Source organism: Apteryx mantelli, chromosome 15 (assembly GCF_036417845.1).
Source record: "Apteryx mantelli isolate bAptMan1 chromosome 15, bAptMan1.hap1, whole genome shotgun sequence".
Lineage (NCBI taxonomy): Eukaryota > Metazoa > Chordata > Aves > Apterygiformes > Apterygidae > Apteryx > Apteryx mantelli.
In genome coordinates this window covers 23,063,862-23,085,432 of record NC_089992.1, presented here as the reverse complement: position 1 = coordinate 23,085,432, position 21,571 = coordinate 23,063,862, and the positions used below count along the sequence as shown (strand labels likewise).

General features: G+C 55.8%; 1 protein-coding gene across 1 annotated transcript in view; it reads left to right on the top strand.

Annotated features, from left to right (window-relative positions):
* Window positions 1-21,571, top strand: part of LINGO1 (leucine rich repeat and Ig domain containing 1) — a 238,608-nt gene that overhangs the window by 16,362 nt on the left and 200,675 nt on the right. The window contains exon 2 of the mRNA XM_067305383.1: window positions 8,318-8,485. The gene's annotated coding sequence lies outside the window, so the exon portion shown is untranslated. The remainder of the gene's footprint in view (window positions 1-8,317; window positions 8,486-21,571) is intronic.

Sequence of the window (21,571 nt, the reverse complement as noted above, 5' to 3'; positions counted from 1 at the left end):
GTTTTTGCTTGAAGCTTAGACAGAAATTGCCACTTTTTGGTGTTTCTAGCTCTAGATGGTTCATGGGCACACGCAGGTCCTTTACTGCCCGCATTGACGGTGGGTTGTTGTCTTGCCTCTTTTAGTAGAGAGAGAAACCCAGACGTCTCCCAGCTTGCAGTCTACTGATTTGAAACTTTCTGCCCATTTCCAAGGGGGTGGACTTGGTGTGGTGAGGGAAATCCTGGGGTTTGCTTCCATAGTGCAGGTGTTGTCAGTAGGGTTTGGTATGCCAAGTCACATGTCTTCCCAGACTTGAAAGTCTGAAGATCTCTTGATGAGGAGCTGGTATGTTGGGCAAGGAGGATTCATGGGTCTGAAACCTGCTGTGGTCCTCACATGTGAGTTAGCCTGTTTAGTGGTACTTGAACATCCCTTGCACTTCTTCCTTTGGAGGCTTAGTTCTGTGAGATGCTGAATGAGGCTGATTGCTTTCAGCTCCCGCTGAAGTCAGAGCTGGGGGTGCCTTGCTGCTTGGGTAGGTGCTGTACACTTCACAAAAGTGGGCCTTTCTTGCAGTGACATCCCTCTAGTTGCATAGATGTATGTTGTCTTAATAGTGTCAAGCTCTGAATAAGCTCGGGTAATTTGCTTTATAAAGCAACGCACTAAATATGTCAACACTCGGTGCATGTTTTTAATATAATATTTCAGATTGTTTTGAAAGAAGCCAAGATCCTTCTTTCCCTCTTCATTAGGAACGTTTTGTGTGAAGGAGATGAACAATAGAGAGAGTATGCCAGAGAAAGCTTTCCTGAGTGTTTGTTGCTGCTGAGAAATCAGCTGCTCTTTACAAAAAAAAAAAACACAAAAAACCCTGCAGTGCATAACTATCAGGGCAATTAAGCAGTGTGTAAACTTCCGAGGAAGGTTTGTAGACTCACCATGGCTGGAGATGTTGAAGGCTAGACTTGATCATGTTCATCAGGCATGCCCTGGGCACAAAGAAATTCCAGCTGCCTGAGGGCTAATGGGTTAAATGACCTAACAGCAGGTCCCCTTCCATCCAAGTAGTTTCAGGAATATGTTTTGAACTGTTCTGTCATGAGCATTTTTGGGTTGGGAGGTAAAAGTGTTTGTGAAGCTGGTACTGCTTCAGCCCAGGAATGATGGCTGTGTCTTTTAACTTCCTTCTCAAGAGGACCATGGATGGGTTCTACTAGTGTTTGGTTCTCCAGCTGTTGGGAGACTTGGTTTCATGCTGTGAAAAGTGTAAGACCTTTTGCCTGGCTGGTTGCAGTACTCTGTTCTGACTGGGGATAGCCAAAAAAAAAGTCCCTACTAAAATATTTCTGTCAGAGAAATTGGGCTATTGGCTAAATGAGTGCTCGTCCTCCTCCAAAGATATTTCTTTTTCATTGCAAGATGGAGGAAACTTTCGGGAAAGTCAGAACTTTCCTCCTGTAACTTCAACAAAGACAAGCATTGAGTGACAGTGGGAGGGCAGCGCTCCTCCAGAGTCCTCTGCCAGCCCTTGCTCTCCTTTCCATCATGCCTGCTGCAGGCTTTTGGTTCAATGGCCCGACAGAGGCGGCCTCTGGTACGCATTTCTTTGTGAAATGGAGGGCAGCAAAGAATCCTTTGGGTTTTTTTGCTGCAGAGAAGTGTCCGAATGAGTCAGGGAGTTGTTTAATTTCTGTTTCTGAGGTTGTGGACTGAACTGCAGCAAGTCAGCAGGGGTCTGAAGCAGAGCCCTTCAGTGGGGTGAGATGGGGCTCTGCAGCCCCAGGAAAACTGTGGCTGTATATTCAGAGGGGCAGTTAAATAGATGCAATTCTGCACCTGGTTGCTTGTGTTTAAGCTGTTGTCCCTAGCTAAGGCAGGCACTATTTCCATCAGGCCAGCATCATTAGTTGGAGGGTTTCTAGTAGATGTCAAAGCACCCCTGGTCCCTGAAGAGGGATTTGAGCTTAGAGGGCAGTCTCTCTGCAAGATCAGTCCAGGAGAAATGCTCCAGACACAGAGGAGAGCATGCAGATGTTGGCATGACAACTAGATGTGGCTGGTGAGCTGGTTTGCCAGAGGGATGAAGTGGGATGAGGTGGAAGACAAATAGGGAAAGGAGTAGGCTGAGGAGAGTCCGGACAGGAAGAGCAAGTCCTTCATCCAGCCCAAACTTAGGGGTGGGAAAACCGGAGCTCCTGGCTGATCCCCTCTGCTGCAGCCCCTTGTGTGGCACCAAACCCCCCACAGAAAGGGAGCAGGTCCTGAGTGACTGTGTGTGAGCGGGGAGGACACCATGGCGAGCAGGACTTCGGGCACTCAGGAGCAGACCGCTGAGCCCTGGATGCTACTGAAGAGCGAGGCTGAGGGTAGAGGACCTGGGTGACAGGTCTCCAGCTACCCAGACGGGAAGCAAAAGAGACCTTTGAGAAGTGGCTCTCAAATGTTGTCTTGCCAACTCTAGTGCAGGGCTAGAGCCTCGTGATCTTGAAGCGCTTGCTGATCCCTGCTGTCCCCTTACCTTGGGAATGGGTGTCTTGGGGAGGCTGTTGGACCACTGGCCCAAGGAGGGTGGTGCTGATGTGGTGACAGGGGTTGTGGCAGCAAGGACAGTGTGGAGAAGCTTTCTGAGCAAAGGTGGAGCGGTTGCTCCTGTGACCATGCCCAAAGCCACGTGTGAGTGGCAGATAGTGCCTGGGCTATGCATGCTGGGGTCAGGGACCTGGGGCAGGCAGAGGGTGGCTCCGAGATGAGACTCGTGTGTTGTATGCTCACTGCGAGGTGCTGATCAGAGGTTAGGGGAGGCCTGTGACAAGGGTCCTGGAAAGGCTGCGACCCCGTGGCTGCTCTGCCCAGATGGCTGGGGCCAGCATGCTTTCCTCCACTCTGGACGGGCAGGATTTGGTTTTTTCACCTCTCAGTAATCCTGCTGCTCAAATATTCTTCCTGCAGATCTGTTTTTTACAGCTCCTAAATGGAGTGTTTAAGCTTATTCTTTTCTTCTCTGTGAAGGAAGCAGTAAATCCTTTATCCTGCCTGGCTATTTCTGTGCAAGTATCTCCTCATTGTGCTACAGCTTGTCAGCTGTGTCAAAGCCTAGAAACCTTGGCCTCTTTCGGTCTCCAGACTTGGATTTCTCTGCATTTAACAACACAGGCTCTACTTGGGCTAACATTTCTTTTCTCTCCTCTTGGTGTTTCTTTTGCAAGAGTACCTGTTTAAAAGGAGTCCTGACAAAAAGGAGCAAGCAGAGAGGCAATGGCCTGTCAGGTCTGTCCTCGGCACAGCCTGAAAGCGCTGGCTCTTAGCGCTGGGTAGGGTGAGGACTGAGTCAAAGGCAGGGTTTCCCCTCCTTCCCCCATCGCGGTGCGCTGAGCACTTGACATAGCGGGAGTCCCTCTCGGGGGAAGGAGAAGCTCACTCGCCTCCAAAGCCATGACGAGCTGGATGCGCTGCTTTTGTTGGCGTCATCCCTGTCCTTCAGCAGCAGGACTATGCTGGTGGCAGAGCCAGGAGTTGCCATCCAGCACCCAAAAGGTGTGCACTGGGCTTGTTGAGGGACCTGAGCTGTGGGGTTGGGGGCCTCTGCCCCCCCCCCAGCCCCATTGGCCTGGGATTTGCCCCTTGGGTGGGTGAGAAAGCCCACCGAGCTGCCCCAGTCACACAGGTGAAGGGAGGGTGGGAGGTGATGGCTTAGAAAATGCATATAAATGGCTTAATTCCCAGTGAGAGAACCGGAGAGCTGCTGGATTTATTTCAGCTGGAGGAAGGTCGAGGCTGGGCTAATCAGCTGCATCAATATTACCCCAACCTCCTCGCTGGTGGGAAGGGAGAGCAAGCGCAGCGAGGCCCCGAGCTCAAGGGGGGTGGTCGGAGCAGGTTTCTTGGCTCCGAGCAGGGCCGTTACGCGGGTCTCTGGAGGCAGAGGAGAGCCGAGCGGTGGGCAGCGCGCAAGGAGGCAGCCCGTGGCGGTGAGGGCTTAGCGCTTGCTGCGGCGGCAGGGACAGTTGTTGGGTGCACGGTGAGGTCCTGGGGTGCTGCAGGGGGACATGTCCTGCGTGGCGCTGGTGGGGCAAAGCGGCGGGGAGAGTGGAGGCTGGCCTGCCGGGAGCTGAGCCTCGCGATCCAGCTCAGCCCGCGGCAGCCGGGCTTTCCGGAGATTAGCCTGCAATCCCCGAGTGTCTAATGCTCGGGCAGTGGGGTCAGCGAGCACAACGGCGGGATTTCGGCGGGCGTGGGGATTAGCGGGGGGTGGCGGCGTGGGATTGCTGTCGGCGTGCCACGGTGTGCGGTGCAGGTAGTTCCTGCCTGACCCCGCTCAGCGGGGAGATGCTCTGGCTTGTGGATGATGCTGGAGCTGGAGACCCCGGTCCTGCCTTCTGGGGCCCCTATGCTCCCTCTTGCCCTGCAGGATTGCTGCACGATGCCAAGCGCTGTGCACCAGCTGTTGGTGATGGCCTGGGACTGCATCCCCAGAGCTCCTGTCTTCACAGTGCCCCCCCGCACTGCTGCAGGGTGGAGGAGGGACAGATGAACTCTGGGCATCTCCGTCCTTGGCATTAACAGCTGGGAGAGGAGGGCTGAAGAGCTGCTGAGGAGTGAGAAACGGCTCCTGGCGCTGTCCTTCCATGGGCCAGAGCTAGGCACCTCCTGCCTCAGCCCCGCATCTGCTCTTAAACAGTGCTGCTTCTTGGGAGCCGCTTCCAGCCGGCCCAGGAGGGACTGGGCTCTGGTGCTCGCTCCCCTGGTCCACGGTGCTGGGGGCTGCAGATGGGGCGCCGCAGAGCTGAGACGGAGTCGTGTGTGCTCCCAGCCCGTCTGCTTCGCGCCCCGTCTCGGTGGTGTCAATGGTCTAATGAGATTAGTGACCATCTGTTTACTGGGAGGTGGATGCGGGGCATCTCTGTTAACATCTAACGGCTTCATTTTGGAGCTGTGCTGGTGCTCGCTGACAACGATGTCAGCGTACCACTCCAGGCAGCGCTGGCCCGTGCCTGGCCGCGGCCATGGTGGGGGCTTGAAAGAACAAAAGAATAAACAACGGGAGCTGTGATTAATTAGTGTAGCCAATTAACAGTGTGCTTGGCCCAGGCTGGAGTTTGAGGATGAGGTGCCAAGATTGGAGGAGAAGCTAAGGGGACCGACTCTGGGGCGACTTATCTCAGGGGCCTGAATGAGGAGCTGGAAAGTGGTGACACCTGCTTTAATTGCCACCTTTCCACAGCCTGCTGCTCCTCTCCGGCGGGTCCTGCATGTCCACCACCCCGGCGGGCTCTCCGCATGGGAGCAGGGCGCAGGGTCGGCGCGGGTGCGCGCGAGGGGCTGCTGTGCTGCTCGCTCTTGCTGCCAGCGGCAGCAGAAAGAAAGCACCTGTAGATTAAACCAAAGTCTCCTCCTCGAATTGCTTTGCTATACTGATCTCTGTTGTTATTAGATCTCGTGCATAAAATAAGACCTGTATTCCCTGGGCGGGTCCCTCCCCGAGGGGCTCCCGAGCCACATCCGACCACCCCGTTCCGCGGGTCTGTCTCCTGGGCATGCAGGGAATTGGGGATTGGGGGTTCTGGCAGGTTGTCTCGTGTTTTCCTCCTGAAGTTTTCCCTCCCTTCTCCCTGACACCGTAATTGTTTCATAGCAACAGACTGTAATATCTCGGGGGGAGGATTATGCCGTGGAGTAAAGGAGAAGAGGCAGCTTGCGTCCCTCGGAGGTAGCTGGAGGTGCTGTTTACATGCAACTATCGCTATCCTAAACAGGATCCTGCTATTCCCCCTGTGCCTCCTTCAGTGAGAGATTGCTTCCCTCTTACCTAATTAGTTTCAGTAGCCGGGCTTTAGACCACCCTGTGCTCCAGTATTTCAAGTGTTAATTACTGAGCCCTCGTTCAAGGCGGCAGAGTTGTCCTCCCCCGGAGTATAACCTCCCCCCTCGCAACCCGTGTTCCTGTACGCGATATGGAAGCCTCGTTCTTTGTTCTGCATTTGCAAATTTGTGCAAGGACCACGCTCGGCAAATAAATTTGCAGCAAGCGCATCGTGGGCCTAGAGATTTGGATGAATCCTTGGCAAATATTTGCCAGCCTCCACGGTGAACCTTGTGAAAATTTTTCGTGACCTAGATGCTGAGCATAATTGGCAATTTCAGATAGGATGCCAGACCTTGGACGTTGCTGGGAAGAGGCCATGAGCAGCTGCTACAAAATACCTAAACTAACAGCAGTTGCTTATGCCCAGCCTCCCTCCTGCTTGCTTGGTATGCAGCTGTGTGAATATCTTAAGGTATGATACACTTGACTGCATCCATTGTAGGATCATCTCGTTCCCATTAAAAGGTGACTATGGCTAAATACCATTTGCTCAGCCAGGTCTGAAGCAGTGCCCTTTAGAGTAATTGGGAGAGGCGGCCCCTTTCCTGAGGACAGGAGACTATTTTTCAAGGCGCAGTCTCTTTATTATTAATTTGTTAAGCACTGACTGCTCCAAACTGTTTGAGACGCCAAAAAGGATGTGAGCTCTGCCTTGGGGACCTCGGTGCTAAATAAATCTATTAAATCAAAACCATGCTGGAGCTGATAGCGTTGTACGCAAAGCTGAAAGCGGTTAGAGGAGGGGTGGAGATGCCTCCTTTTACATCAGGAGATGGTCTTGCTGCTTTTTCAGTGCAGAAACGAGGCTGTCCTGCAAAAGAGGAGGCAGAGCTTGCAGGCAGCAGGTCAAGGGCCCCTTTCCCTACGCCAGCCTGGGTCGCATGCTTCCCTCTCTATTAAACTTCTGCTTTGCTTGTGGAGCAGGCCATCTGGAAGGCCCAACTGAACGTGGCTATACTGTGCCACATTATCTGCCGAATTTCTGGTGTTTTGAGCTGGATTGGCAGTAATTCCTCTTCTGCTGCACCCCGTATCACGGAAGGGCAATGACCTGTCCTGGCTCTGGAAACGGAGCAGGAGAGCCCTGCTCTCGGCATCTTGCAGCTTTCTGGCCTCAGCAGCTGGCTAGGTTTGTGCATGGCTGGAAGCTAGCGTTGGTTTTCGCATCTGTGAGCTTGCGCTTTCTCCCTCTCCTGCCGCTCCCCAAAATGCAGTCCTACTGACAGTGCAGTAATGTCCTCTGGGAATTGCTGTTTTGGGGGCTCCCGGAGCAGGCTGTCCTGTGCGTCAGTCTGCATGTGGCAGGGATCCCTCCAGGGGTGAGGGGCTGCTTTAAGTATTCGTATCTGCTCAGTCTCTAGACTTTCATGAGACTGGCAAGAAGGTCCCGCCTGACTTCTAGTCTCCTTGATGAGAGGAGAGGCAGGATTGAGACCAACATAAAAAGAAGTCAAAATTAAAAAAAAAATCCCCTTCCTGACTTCCCTTTAAAGTCAGTCTCATGATGGACTTAAGCCTTGTACTTATGTAGGGGTTTCAGTGCTTCGCAGCTTGAGCCCTGAAAGAGCACTCGGTTTTATTACTTGTTCTCCAGCAGCCTTCAGGCTGCAGCTTCTCTGCTTTATTTTTTCTTTAATGGAAAGTTGTGGAAGTTAATGGAAGTTAAAGTTAATGGAAAAGCTCTGAAAGCCCCAGGTCAGGAATCCTGCTGGAAGGAAAATGCCCAATACAAGAGCGCTAAATGCTGGGGGCTCTGTCTGGAGCCCCTTGCACATGGGCCAGCCCCGTGGTGCCCCAGCCTTGCTGGGTTTGGGTTCGTTAGCATGTCCCAGTTGCAGCCTGTGTGCCTTTGATCCCTGCGACATGGGATCATCCTGCTCAGAGCGCCTGGGGTTTGGATGCACATCCCTGGGCGCTCGCCATGACCTCCGCTGTGCTGCAGCCGGGCCGTCGTGCGGCCCGTGTACAACGGCGCTGTCGCCCGTATCGCTAGTATCTCTTCGAAGGAGGTAGCTTATCTCCATGGAGAGGAGCCGGGCTGTTTGCTTTAAATGCCTGGAGCGTTGGGGGCGAGCGGGTAGCGCAGGCATCCCTCGCTTGGCATCGGGGGGTTGTGTTGTGGGCAAGAGCAAGTGCTTGCCGCTAGGGCCCGGGGGCTCTGCCCCTCGCCCGTGAGTGCGCGGCCCCTCCGGCAGCAGCCCGCGTGCCGTTCTCGAGGGCGTCCGCGTGCTTCCAGCAGTTTGCTGACACAGTGCATTGGGGCAGGGGCAGGAGGAGTGCTTTTTGTTTGTGTTTTTTTGTTTTTAAGACCCTAGTGGTGCTGCCCCCCTTGCTTCTGCAGCCTCACTTAGCGCGGCAGAGCACCCGCCAGCCCTGCTCCCGTGCACCCTGCTTGCTGGTGGGCTGCTAGATGGGTGCTCCGGGCTGCGCTTTCCCAGCCTGAGCTCTCCTGTGCTTTCTCATCCGCAGCCTCCTGCGCCCGAGAGCCATGAGCTGTTCTCCGTGCCTGGAGAGCCAACGGAGCAGCCCCCCTTCCTTGGCCTCTTGGCTCTGCTAGACGCTGTCACTCCGAGGAGAAAGCTGGCCATCGCTGGAGGAGAGCGCTGGCTGCACCCGGGGTCTCGCCTCCCTCCCAAGGTAAGGACTGCATCCTCCCTTTCTGCGCGAAACCACACTGCTTTGCTAATGAAGGTCTAATTACTGCGTGGGCTGTTGTCTCTTGCCTTGCCCAGGTGGGCACTGTTTTTTGGACGTGTCTGCAATAACGCGTACCAGTGGCTGTTTGCACTGGTTGCTTTGTTAGACCTGGGCTGGGAAGGGAGAGTGAGGGGCTGGGTCAGCTGCACGGATCTGTTGCTAGCTGGGTGAGAACTGCGGTTGTCTTCTGATAAGTCATTTTCAGAGCTGGGGTAGCCCCTAATTTAACCTGTTGCTTGCATACCCAGTCTGATTTGCTGTTAATTTGCTGGTAGTTTAAAAGAGCTGCTGGGGAGATGGGTGGGGAGGAGGTTGTGGGGGAGCCAGCCTGCTGTGGGAGGTGGCCCTGCTCCTGCATCAGCCCTGGACTGGAGCATTGGGCCATGACTCTGCTCCGGGCTCGGCTCTGCTCCGGTAGAAGTACGGTGCTTGGCACATGCTCTTGAGTGGAGACAGAGGGGAAATAGGTCCAGGAAAGGCAAAGGGACCTCTGATGGGTCTCCTGAGCTGGAGCTGACCTCTTGCAGATCATCAGCAGAGCCATAACCTTCCTGGTGACAACTGTGCTGGGTGCCGTGCCAGGCTCGGAGGCTGCGTGGTGGCCTCGGGTCGCAAGCGGACCCTGGCTGCTGGTGGCTGGGGGGTGCTCGAGGGGCGCGTGCCCCCCGAAGCCAAGGAGATGGGGAGCCCGCTGGTGGAGGACACAACGGGAGGAGGTTGGTGGAGCAGCCGGGACCGAACGTTCCCGCGGGAGCTGGAAGGAGCCTGGGCTGGGGGGGGACCGGCTTGTTGTGACTGGCTCGGCTTGGCTGATGCGCTTCTGAGGATAATTGTCTGTAATTTGCCTTTTAATAGTGCTCTGGAGGCTTTCCAAGCGCGCGCAGCCTTTTCTGCTACAGTGAAAGGCCTTTTGGGGTAGATCGGAGGCTTCCTGTCGCAGGGGAGCGAGGGGGCGCCTGCAGCGTGGTGGATGCAGGGGTCAGGAGCGCAGCCCAGGGTGGGCGACGCTCCGCGGCCCATTTCAGCGGGTCGGCCAAGACGGGTGCAGCGGCCCGAGCGGGCTGACACGTGGAGAGAAGATGCACCGCTGCTGCTGCTGCCGCCCGCCGGAGCGAGGGAGGGAGGTCGCAGCCTGAGCAGGGCGCGGTTTCGCCTGGCTCCTCTGTGCGTGCGGCCTGGGCTGGCTCGGTGGCATCCTGAGCGGCTCCTGGCGGTGCTGGTGCCTTTTAGTAAAGCGGTGGGGAGCTGACCCGTTCCCCGTGGGGTCGGAGACCCAGAGACAAAACGGGCCCGGAGAGGTCGGCGGGGAGGAGAGCGTGCTCCGACACCGCGCCTGTCCTGCGGCCGTGCCCTGGCCCTGGAGCCCGGCTGCTCCCGCCCGGCACCGCCCCAAGCCCCCTTCCCCGTTGGGTTTTCGTAGCTCCGCTCTGCAGGCAGGGTTAACACAGGCCTTCTCTTAAAGCCTGCTCTGAAATAGCGTGGTCCACAGTGGTGTTTTCCTCCCTGAACTCTTGCGGCGTCTCTGAAGTTAGCTCTTGACCTTCCTTTTCAACGTCCATGCCTATCCTTGAGGAATGGGGCACGCCTGCCCGGGGAAGGGAGAGCTCCCCCCACCCCAGACCAGATGTTTTGGGGCGCTCTGCACGCTTCTGCCTGCATGGTCTCTTGGCTCGTGTGCAAATGGCCCCGGGGAGGGTTCGTCCGCAAGCTCCTGCGGGGTGAAAAGAGAGACTGGGAAGCGGCGCTGATCCAGGATAACGCCGTGCGGGCTCTGCTCCTGTGCCGGCCGGTGCAATCCCGCTGCTGCTGGGGCGGGGGGGCCGTGCTGCGACCCCCCAGCAAAGGGAGCGGGGGTTCGCGCTGGCGGCCCGGGGGCTGCTGGCCTCCACCCGGGCGTGCGGTTCGACCTGCGATAGCCTTGCTTTTTCAGTTTTATTAACTTTAAATCGCTGGGGCCGGTCGGTCAGAGTCTGTCCCGCTAGCCGCTGCGAACGGCAGCCCGGTGACTCGGGACCCGCGCGCGGTCTCCCTCGCGTCTGGGTGGGCATCGCTGTTGAGCGCGCGCTTGTGCCTCGCTCCGAGGCTGGCCGTGCGGCGAAAGCGGGCGAGAGCGGCAGCAGGCTCCCAGGGAGGGAGGGAGGGATGGATGGATAAATGCATCACGGAAGGCTGAAGGAGATAACGGGCCTCTCGACCCTGTCTGGGGAGCTGGCTTATCTCTTGGTGTTGATGCGTGGTTTCCAGGCTGCATCCTCCAAAACGCACGCTGGAGGAGCGGGGAGAGGCGTGCCAGGGCCATTTTGGACATTTCCGGGAGCCTTCTGGCATTTGCCAGCCGGAGCGGGCAGGCCGCAGCGCCCGAGGGCCGGTTCCTGCTCTCGAGTCCCCCCCGCAGCTCCTTCCCCCTGGGAGCAGAGCCAGCTCTGCCGCGGCTTCGTCCCAGCGAGTCCTGCGCTGCCCCGGCCCTGGAGCAAGCCGGGCTGAGCGCGGCCCTCGGCACGGGAGCACCGGAGCACGGACCATTTCGGCTGGGAAACCCAAAGGAGACGGAGTTTAGAAGCAACGCGAGGCTGCAGCAGCAGCTCTGATTGCTTGCGGCTTTGCTGCCGCGCTCCCCCTGCGCCCTGCCTGTTGTGCCGTGCTCGGAGGTGTGATTCGGGGGAGTTCTCCCGCTCGGTTTTGGGGGGAACCCGAGCCCCTGCCCAGCCGGCGCTAGCGAGCTCTCTGGAAGCAGCGTGCAGCGAAGGGCAGCCTTGCCGCGCAGAGCTAGCCGTCCTGCCGCCTCCGAGCGACGCCCCGGCGCGCTGAGCTGCGCCGCTTCAGCCTCTTCCCGGCCGCGGTCCGAAGCTGAGCCGGGGTCGCCCCTTTGGGGTGAGACGTGCTTTGGCAGGGGTAGGTAGGAGCACCGGGGCAGAGCGGGGGCCGCCCCGCGTGCCCCCCGCAGCGTGCTGGCGGGTGGTGCAGACACCGGCTCTGCTCGGGCAAAGTACCGGCATCGCGGTGGCTGAGCCCTCACGGGGACCAGCCCGGCTCCCGCTTTGCGGTTTTAACGGATTCACTGTTGGGAGCGAGCGGGCAGCCGGGCTCCTGCCTGGCCCGGGGTGCAGGGCTGCCGCCTTGGAGAGGCTTGCTGCCCGCCTGCCGCGTCCCCCGGGGCGGATGGGGCTGCGTGGCGCTGGGAGGGAGCCATCCTGCAGCGGAGCCGGCGTCTGGAAGCCCTCGGTTCTGGTGTGCTGATGATCTGCCGAAATCTCCGGCTCCTTTGTCATCTTTCTGGCTGCCTCTGCCTCAAATCCCAGAGCAAAAACCAGGAACTTGCTTGCAGAGAGGGTTTTTTGGTTTTTTTCCTTTTAAATATTCATTGAGCTCCCAAGATACGTATGCGGTCCTCTGGGGAGCCCGCCGGCGGGGAGGAAGGGCCGCGGCCGGGCGCGCGGGGAAGGCACATCTCGGGCGGCAGGTTTGGGTGCGGCGCCTCGGGAAGCCCCAGGGGATGCGGATTTGGAGAGGGGGTTCGGAGGCGCAGGAAGCCTCCGGGGAAGGGATGCGTGTTACAGGGGTGGGATTTCCTGAGGAATAAGGGACTTGCTCTCCTTGAAGGGCTGCAGCTGAGGCTTAAAAATGAGTGAGACGCCGGAGAAGGGAAGAGTGAACGGCACAGCAATGCCTGAGAACACCTGGGAGCTCTGGTGAAAGTTGGGTGCACGTTTGCTTTTACCCGCGGTTCTGAAGAGCAGCTGTAATCCCAGAGCATCCTTGCCACCGGGCGGGAAGAGATGGGAGCAAGGGCTGGGTCCCAAAGGGCTGAAACGGGCCATTTACCTGTCCCCCTGGGTGGGGGAGACGTGTGCGCACGTGAGACACTGATGTGCTCCCCAAGGAAGGCTCAGGGCTGTGAGCTCCGTTTTGGGGGAAGGGGCTGAGATGCAAAGGTCATAGCAGCTTGATGCCTTCGCGGGGATCGCGCATCCCAAAGGGTAGCCGCCTCCCTCCGCCTGGTGCCTCGTTTTTGCTGTCTGCCCAGCAGCAAGCAGAGCTGCCTTGGGAGTGTTTCCCTCTGTATTCCCCCTTCTCCTCGTCTTTGCAGCTTGTCCCAGGATCTGAAGGTCGTGCAGGTGGCTGGAGCAATGCTGCCTGGCGTTGCAGCGTGAGGCGCTGTGTTGCGGCCGCTGGAGGCTGCGGGTGACGGCCTCCCTCCCTCCCTCCCTCTTCCCTCGTTTTGCTTTAAGCCTTCCTGCTGCCGCCACTTGGGTAAAGCGATCGCATTTAGAGAGCGGCCCCTTGCCGCTGGTGTTTCCCGCCGGCCGGCCACACGCGCGTGCCTGCAACGCCCGTCGGCAGCGGAGCCGGGCGCGTGGTCCGGGGCAGGTCACCGCCGCCCTGGGAAGCGCTTTTGGGGAGCCGGCACCCCCGCTGCGCGGAGCTGGCTCGCGTCCCGCTCTGTGCAGCAGCTGCCTGCGGGGAAGTAAAGCGCACGCAGGGGAGAGGGAGCTCGGCACCTTCTCCCGGGTCAAGCACGCTGGTGTCTGGGCTGTGGCGGGAGGAGGGGGAAAGGCCGGGAGCGGGTTTCGCAGCAGGGCCGGGAGGATCTTTGCCTCTCCGGCGAGCGCCCGGGTTGCTGCCCGTCTCCCCAGGGCCCGGGGCGGGCTGACAGCGCGGCTGGCCTCGCCGGCCTCCTCGCGAGCGGGTTTGCGACGGTGCATCAAACCATCAGACTGGAGGCCGAGTGCAGCTCTGCTGGGAGCTGTCTTGGACCAGCATGTAACCAAAGGCGAAAGGAGGTGGGAAAAATGATAGTTTATATTGGAGATTTTTCTAAGGAGAAACCACGCAACGTATATCGTTGAAGTGTTAGTATTGGCAAGCTAAACTCAGTAAATTAAAAGTCAAGGAGGCTAAGCCCATCCTCGTAGCTTCTGGGCTGCTCCTCCTGAGCCCGCTGCCCCGTGCCTGTCGGCAGCAGGCTGGCACCAGCGCCAGCCCTCTAAACTCTTGCCAGCTTTCAGCCCACAACAACCTAATTACCAGGAAACTTTCCTGGAGATAATTACGCTCCTTACAGCAGTGGTAACTTTATCTTTCTTCTGCTATTGTGACTCCAGGCGTTGAGGTTTGTTGCTGTTGTACCATGTCGTTGTAGAGCTTTTATGCACAGGAGTGAAAAGAGGAGGTCTGAGATGTATTTATAGGAAATGTTTCCTTAAGGATCTTGTTTATTCAGTATTCTTCCATTCGACCTAACAAAACCCCCTGGTACTCCAAGAGACATGGGAAAAGCTCCCAGAGTCCAAAAAGGGGAAGTCTGCGGCTGGATGTTGCAATAATTTATTAGTTAACAGTTAGCATGAGACATATTTCATAAAATCAGCCAGGAAAAAGATTGCTGCTTCAATAAACAGCACTGGGCAGTGTCTCAGTTCAGGCTTGAACTACTTTTGGAGTGATGCATGGGTTTTCCCCGCAGGAAAATCGCCTCTGTGGGGATGGCGTGCGTGCAGGGTGCCTACTTGCCTTCATGAGTAATTCCCCCCGCCAGCTCCCCGCAAAGCAAGCACCAGGGTGTATAAAAATGATGAGCTTTTCTCGGAGAACTGCAGGGGGGGATTTCAGGGAGAGGAAGGGTGGATCTGGCTCTAACAGCGAAGCTGACCGCGTCCTTTTGAAGCGCTGCGGGAGGTGGGGGAGTGGGAACTTCGCGATGAGAAGTGCTGAAGGAGGAGAAGCTCGGCAGAAAGCCTGGAGGTGACATCCTTTGCCCATGCCGTCTTCTCCTTGGTTAAGCGAGGTTAACGTGGACCTCGCGACGTGCTGCAGCATTCGGCTAGCAAAGCAAGCGCCCGGGGGAAGTGTGTCCCAGCATGATTTATCCTTATTTTGTTTTCATTCTGCGTGCCTCGGCGCTGGAAGGCCGCCAGCCCCAGCCTCGCGTGGTCCGAAGCGCTGGTGGGCCGTGCGGGCCGCGCGCCTCTGCGTGCCCGGCTCGGGGGCGCAGGCGAGAGGCGGCTGCGTGCTGCTCGGAGGTGCCGCGTGTGCGTTCGCGTGCGCTGCGCTGCTTTGAAACAAGCTGGGGCGAGGTAATGCAGGGCGAGACGCCGTCGTAGGTGGGAGCGGTGCCGGAGGCGGTGTCCCTTACTGCGGCTTTGGTTTTTAACTTGGAGACGGAAGCAAAAAAGAAAAGATTTTGTTGGGGCCAACCTTTAAATATAACTTGGTTTCTTGGTGAGGTTTTTTTTTGACTGTTTCTCTCTGAACGGGATAAAAACCACATGTTTTTGACCAAAACCATGAGCATCCGGACATGTGAAATGAAAGGGAGGAAACCCAGCAGTGCCTGGTGGCAGTGCGCAGCAGGTAGGGCCACGAAGCTTGCTTTCCTCTCACTTGTGGAGCCTGGACCCACATTTCCCAAATCACAGGAACGTGCAGGGCAGTGCTGTGGCCAGGATGGGAGCGGGAGCGGGAGGTCTCGGACGCTGCACGTGGTGAATCAAAGGGGTCCGGCTTCTCTCTGGTCCGGCCTGTGGTCGTCCCCAGGCTCCATCTGTGGAGGTGGTCCTGCACCCAACCAGATGCCTGAATTTTGGTTTCGGCAGCATCCCATGCCTTGGCTATCCCTTGGCCTTTCCTTCAGCCTGTGGTGTGGGGGTCAGAGCCCTGGGCCTGCACAGCATCGTCTGAAGGACTTTGAGCTACAGCAAAGATGTTCAAGTTTTCTCAAGGAAGCAAAGTGCAGAGCAGCCTTGCAGGGTGCTGATTCTCAGTCACAAAGGCAGGCCTCTAAAAACTAACTAATATCTGTTAGGATCTGGTTGCGGATGCTTCCTTAAATGCAGAAGACTTTTGATACCTGCAAGAAAGAGTGCTTCTGGATTTAGTGCGCAGACAGGCCTGGTTGTTTGTCTCTCAAGTGCTTTCACCCACCCTCACAAAACTCAGCTATGGAACCTGATGGGCTCAGAAATGACTTCCTGCAAAAGTAAACTTGGAGCTGCATGTGTGGCTTGCATGTTCCTGGCAGCATGAAGGGCCGAGCACCCAACCCCACGGTTTGGCATAATGGCCCAGAAGAACCGCTCAGATGGGGTCATCAGCCAGGGTTGGGATTTTCTTGTTTGGGGGGAGAGGGGGGGATTTTTTGGTTGTTTTTTGAGTTCACTGGAGCCTTTTGAGGTACTTTGCTCACCTGTCTCCAGGATCTGGTACCCTGCATGAGGCTGACAAAGGCGTGAGTGTGCAGCAGCAGTACAGGGTAGATCTCTGGATTTTGCCCTGTACAGGGTCCAGCATTGATGGTGTGGAGTAACCAGAAGCTCTTGGGGCGATGTGTGCCATAGCCGTGCTCCTCCTGGTGCGTAGGAGCAGCATGTGTGAAGGCACAGTGGTAAATGGAGCTGGCCTGCCGTCTCTCCTCTCCATCATCCTTGCTTTGGGGCGAGCCGGCTCATGCGGGGCAGCCCCGGCATCAGCAGCTTCCCTTCGAGTGGGATGTATTCCCTCGGGTTATTGTGCCTGGTTTTTCTTCCCCAGTCCCCTCTCTGCTGTGGTGCCCATCACGTATTCGTTACAATGCCCGTGTGCTTTTCTAAGCCCAATATACTTTGAATTACTGCTCACCTATTCCTCTTGACATCCTCACGCTCATAACTAGGGAGCCTGCATTACCTGTTTGCGCATCTGTCAAACTGCATGTTCCTTGGCCATTTCCAGAGATACATAAAATTGCCTGCGTTTATGACATTATTGACAATCCGCCCCGTCTCCTTCCCCCTCCCCGAGCCCAAATGGCTGCCTCGCTTTGAGGATTGATATTTGGGCAGTAAATATTTTAGAACCTCATCTGAGGAGTGTGTCTGTGCAGGTGAATACGTTCCCGTCTGAGGACAGATGTTGGAGCTGTGTTCGTTGGGAATGCTGGGCTTTGGCTTTCTCTCTCCACTCTTTGCAATAGCTCTAATATCTCTCCAACCCACCTGCCCCAATGCCGACCCTTAGCGAGGAGGAAAGGGGATCTGAAGGAAGAAGCCAAGCCGAGGTTGCTGAGGGCGCAGCTGGGCTGTGGAGGGCTAGGGGAGGCTTGGCTGGAAGAGGAGCTCTGGGACGAGGCATCGGACAGCCCCTGGCCCTGGATCTGCAGGTAATGGGGTCAAATCCCTTCAGGAGAGTTGTTTACCTTTATCAAAAGTTCTTGTTTGGGACCTCCAGAAGCTTCAGGGTTTCTTGCTGTGTTGGACCAGTCATTTTAGACCCTCCGAAAAAAGCAGGGCAAGCATGAGGGTGCTGGTGTTTTTGAAGCAAAATATTTTGACTCTTCTTTTTGGAAATGCCACTTCATTTCCAAAGTTTGAAAAACGCACTTCTGTAAATGTCTCCAAGGAGGAAACGACGTGGGATGACATAGCCTGAGGGACCTGAACTTTTTTTTTAATCTTGCTGAGAAAAGCAAAGATGCCCATTTTGAGTTCCTCTAGAATGATCTCTTTTTCATTCAATCAGCAAAACAAAATGTAGACTAGAGAAGATAAAAAAGCAGATGCAGCTCCTAAAGGCCGTGGCAGAGAGCCAGGGATGACCTAGCAGCGCTGCCCCGTGCTGGCAGCCAGCGTGGGTCACGGCCGCGCTGCCGGCAGCCGGGGGGCACGAGGGAACCGCAGGGAGCTTTTAAGTACATCCGCACTTGGACCTCTGGGCGCTGAACTTTGCTTGTGTTAGGTGGAGTTGTCCTTGGACCCCAACCTGTGCCTGGGCTGGGCTCTCTGCCTTCCCGGGCGGCGACAGCCGATGCTGCTGTGTCCCGTTTTTCCATGGGAAATAACTGCACGCGGGGCTCGGGACCAGCCCTCTTCCACCCAGGCGGTGCGCGGCGTGTGAAATGCAAACCTGCCGATAGGCTCCCTCGTGAAGCCCCTTTTTTTTTCCTCTATCCGAGCCTGGAGCGAGTGCACTGAAATGTGTAAAAAATCAGCTGCCTGGGGGCGGTTTGCAACTGCTCTGTCTCGATTCTTCTGAGGCTGCTTTTTTTTCCTTTTTGCTCTCCCAAGCGAGCTGGGCTGGGCGGTTTTTGCAGAGGCTCCAGCCGGCTCACCGGGGCCGCGCGGGCGGGCGGGCGGGCGGCCGGCAGCAAGCGCTCCTCCAGGAGGTCCAGCTCCGCGGGGTCTCCCGGGGCGCTCGCATCCCGACTGCACGTGCAGGGCAGGCCGCGGAGCCGAGCCGCGCGGGACGGGGAGGCCGGCGGCCGCGGGAGCCGCGCGCCGGGGTGAGGAGTTCGGCGGCCTCATTTGCTTGCTGATGAAGGATGCTAACCTGGCCCTGGACAGCTCTGCTCTTTTATGGCTATGTGGTATCTATTTATTTATGATTTCCGTGGGTGGTGTTTTGGATGATCTATTGAGCCAGAGTGAGATATTTTGAGGCACGGTGCGATATTTTAAAAACATCTCATCACTCTGGAAATATCCATGGTGCGATAGCTGTGTATTAGTCATTCCGAAAGGGAGTGATTTCAATGAAAGAAAAAACATTTCATCTTGTCAGAGCATTTTCACTCACTGTCTGCCAGGCAGCTGCTGTCAGTCTCCCGTCTCTGTTGCTGGTTTTACTCTTCCCAGGCTCTGCCTTTTACTTTTTTAACAAGAAATAAAATAAACCCTATAATGGATACTGGTAGATACAAACTCATCAATTGTCAGTAAGAAAAAGCCTCTGAAAAGATGCAATAAAAGCTCTTTGCACTGGGTTATTTCCAGTGGGATTATTTCTCCCGGGGACCATCTCAGTTTGGAATGAGAGACTCCTCCTGCAGGTGTTGGGCCTTGGACAAAAGGCCCTGCCTCTGACATGATTTATTCCAGTGTAAGTTGGGAGCAACTCCAGCACTGTCACACACCAGCTGGAGGCTTGAATTAGACTCACAGAACAGGAGCGGGGAGAGTTTCTTGCAGTGGAAGAAAAAATATCTGTAAGAAAACACAAATGATGAGGCACCATGGTGCAAGAGAAAACAGCACAAAGGAGCTCAGAAAATGGAAAGCCAAATGAGCTGTAAAAAACAGCAACATGGTATGAGAGGTTTTTCCACTTTGAGGGAATCCACCATAAATCACCTAATACTCAGCTTTGCGCTGCCATTTGGGAAAACGTTCGTCATGTTTTACTGGTCTTTGCTGTGCTTTCCTTATATATAGCTGGGGTTTTAGATGTGACAGCCCTGAGGAACCACGCTCGCTTGGGAGGACTTTGACTTGTCTGAGATGTTCTGGTTTAGTTTGATCGGTCCCGCAATCAGGCCGGGAGTAATTACAATGTAGTTACACTAAGTACCACGCACTGCTGCTTTGCAGTATGTAGCTGCCATTGCCTCGTGTAAACAGGAGATAACTACTTAAATTACTAAAAATTATCCCCCTATTGTGGTTAATGCTCTGTTGGAATCGGTATAGAAAATCACTGTTTACACCTCGAGTTTTCTCCCTTCAATTGCACGGTGGTTTTGCAAGGTGACCGCATTGGGAAAGCGCCTTTTACCTTCAGCTATCATCATGGCATAGAGGGGGAGCAGGAGGACTTTTTCCTCCCGCATCGGGGCTGCGTTTTCCCGCCGGCGCGAGGCTGCCGCCATCCCGCGCGGGACGCGTAGCGCTGACCCGGGTTGCACCGCGCCGCTCTGGAAGCGCTCGTGCAGCAGCTCTGCAGCGCCCGCTATGCGGTTTCCTGGGGGCTTGGAGAACAGAGGGACTATTTTATTTATTTATATATATACGTGTGTGAATATATATATTTTTTAATGCAACCTGTTTATTGTCACCTGCCTGCCAAGCCAGGTTGCCTTAGCTACTAGGTACTAGCAGAGATGAGTAGGAAAAGAGAAAGTTTTAGGGGTGTTTTGGTGAAACCTGTAAAAAGTGATCTTGTAGCTTTTTTTTTATGCTAGTTGGGGTGCTTTGATGCAAAAGCCGGATGTCTCCTAAAGTGTATTGTAAGCCAGAGTTTAACAAGCTGGAGCCCTAAAAAGCTGGCCCTTCAAGGGGATAAAATGCGCACCTCCTATTTTTGTGGGGTCTGAGGTCCTTGGAGAAAACCCAGAGCACCGAAACGAAGGGCGCGGGCAGCGGGGAGCTGTGCGGCGCGTGCCGGCCCTGCAGGTGCGCCGCCTCTTCGGGCGCAGCTTGCTCGCGAGCCGTGGCCGAGCCGCGGCGCCTGGCGCCCATCGGCACGCCGGCGCCTTCTGCCTTCGCCGGGGGCTTTCCCTCTTCGGGGAGCAAGCGGTTCCTGCCGTCCCGGGGCGGCAAATAAATTAAACTGGCGCTTGTTTGCCAGCGGGGGGAGAAACAAGGGGGAGAGGGAGTGGAGAAGGGGGGTCCCGGCGGCCGGGTGCGGGACCCTCCTTGGCAAAGAGCCCCAAGTCGGTTAATCTGACCCGACCTCCTCTTCCTCAGCGCTTCGTTTGGCCAAAGACCCGAGATGCCCTCTGCTCGCTTCGTGCCCCTTCTTGCTTTTCGGTCGTTTTGGCGTGCCTCGGGCGAGCGGGGGAGGCGTGTTTGGGACCGTTTCGCTTCCGGTGACTGCGCCGCCGATCCGCGCCCCCCGCCAGCCTGAGTCAGCACTATTCTGCTGTTGTCGTGCTCTTTCGATTAAAAAAAGTTTCAGTATTTAAAGTATTTAAGCAGATGGGAAGTCACAAAATACAGTCGGTGTACGGATCATGTTTCATGACTAACAAAATATGCCAGGTAGGCCGCTCCACTTGAGATATTTTCAGGAATACATTCATTTTCACACATCCTCATAAATTTGCCAAAGTGTTAGTTTTCCCCCATATGGATGGGCGAGGATGCAGCATGGCGTGGCTGTGGCGCAGCATCTCAAGCACTGCGCGCTCGTTCCCCGCCCGGCCCGGCTGCCAGCGAAATAGAAGTTAGTTTGCTTGCGAGTGCCCTGCTCGGCACGGGCAGAGGGGCATCGCCGAGCTCCGCGGCGGAGGAGCTGAGCGTGGAAAAGGGGCTGGTAGCTGTTTTTTGGGGCTCTGTGCAAGGCAGGGTCGGGCTGGAGCGGAGGCGATCTCCGATGGGAAATCGGAGGGCAACGGGGAGATGCTGTAAGAAAACCCTGGAGGCTTTGCCCTCCCGTTCAGCTTGTATTGAATAGCTGCTCCAGCATAGCATTGGGGTAAACAAATGCAAAATATTTTGAAGTTATTCAATCTAAGCATCAGATTCCTTTTTCTTTTGGTATTGTGGCAAATTAAATAGAAGGACCCATTTTCTGCTTTTTTTTTTATTGATCTTTCACTCAAAATCTGGGCCCTCTTCCAGGAAAAATGAGCCCTTTTGTGAACAAAGGGCCAGGCACCTTCCCAACAGAAGTCAGCTTTCAGATTCCGGGTTTTGTCTGTGCTGAAGTATCGTGTTTCTGATGGGAAAATATCAATTTCATACAGATTTGCAGAAAAATGACGCTGGGAGCGGAGAGATTGCCCTGAATGAATTGATGAGCACCTTAAGGCCAGATTGCTGAAGGGGTTTAGAGCAAAACAAAAAAAGCAAACTCGCCACTGATTTCCCGCAGCTTTTGTTACGAATCGGAAGCGTGGTTCAGCTGGAGGGGCCCAACGGCCCGTGGTCCTCGTGGGCCCTGGGGCCTGCGCGGTACCCATTGCACAGGGCAGGAGGAATCAGCCCGGCTCTCCCGGACACCTCTCAACCTTGGTGCCTTATGTTCCCTTCCTTTTGGAATCTCGCCAGTTCCGATGGCTTCTGGGGGCCAGATGCTGAGCTGGTGTAAACTGGTGTTACCGTCACCTTCCTTGGTTGCTCCACCGAGAGCTGCTGAGTCTGCCTTGCTGTTTTATGTTTTTCTGCTTTTTCAAACGAGTATATTATGCTATTAGATAAGCTGATGGGTTTCACCGGTGTGGGGTTTGGGGGGGGTGTGTGTTTTTTTTCCTCCTTACAGGTTAAGCCATTATATCCCTGTAGCTCATTTATTTGTTCACAAAGCTCTCGGGAATTGCTTGGGAGGGGAAGCGTTACG